Raw genomic sequence first — 954 nt, forward strand, 5'->3', positions numbered from 1 at the left:
ATGTCTTCATCCGGCGCCTCCCAACCTAGCCTCAATGGCCAGGTCACCGAGAAGCTCAACCGCACGAATTACGTGCTCTGGCGCACGTAGGTCACACCCCACCTGCGGGGCGCCGGTGTCTTCGGCTACATCGACGGCACCTCGCCTGAACCGGCCAGACTCCACGTCACCAAGGACAAAGACGACAAGGAGACTTCGGAGCCCAACCCTCTCCACCCGCTTTGGGTCAAGGAGGACCAACAGGTGCTCGGCTATTTGCTGAGTACGCTGTCCAGGGAGGTCTTGGTCGCGGTCACCGCGATCACCACGGCGCGTGAACTTTGGTTGGCTCTGGCGGGCATGTTCTCGTCCCAATCCCTCAGCCGCGTCAACAACATCCGAACTGCGCTTATCAACGCGCAGAAGGGCAACCAGTCTGTTGCCTCCTACTTCGCCTCCCTCCGCGGCCTCGCTGATGAGCTCGCCGCCGCCGGCAAACCCACCCAGGACGACGAGTTGATCTCGTACATCCTCCATGGGCTGGACGTCGACTACCAGCCGCTCGTCTCCGCCCTCGACGCCCGCGTCACGCCTGTCACCCTCGATGAGCTCTATGCCATGCTGAGCAACTTCGATCAGCGCATGGCTCAATTTCATGGCTCCTCCGGCGGCTACAAGTCCTCGGCCAACGCCGCATCTCGCGGTCGTGGTCGCGGTCGTGGCTCTCCCCGCACCAAAGGGCAGCCTGGCGGCACCATCAACGGTGGTGGCTCCTCCAACTCCCGCGGCGGCCGCTCCCCCAACTCCAAACCTCGCCGTGGCGACAGCTCCGCCAGGTCTCGTCCGGATGCCCCTCGCTGTCAGATCTGTGGCAAGCTTGGGCACACGGCCAAAGACTGCTGGTACCGCTACGATAAAGATGACAATGACTCCCAAGACGAGGACAAAGTTGCTGCAGCTGCGGACGGCTCCTAC

The 954-nt window shown here is 62.9% G+C and overlaps 1 pseudogene; it reads left to right on the top strand.

Annotated features, from left to right (window-relative positions):
* The first annotated feature begins 477 nt into the window (after window positions 1-477).
* On the top strand, window positions 478-616 carry LOC119296338 (annotated as a pseudogene).
* The last annotated feature ends 338 nt before the right edge of the window (window positions 617-954 follow it).

Source organism: Triticum dicoccoides, chromosome 1A, assembly GCF_002162155.2.
Source record: "Triticum dicoccoides isolate Atlit2015 ecotype Zavitan chromosome 1A, WEW_v2.0, whole genome shotgun sequence".
Classification (NCBI taxonomy): Eukaryota; Viridiplantae; Streptophyta; class Magnoliopsida; order Poales; family Poaceae; genus Triticum; species Triticum dicoccoides.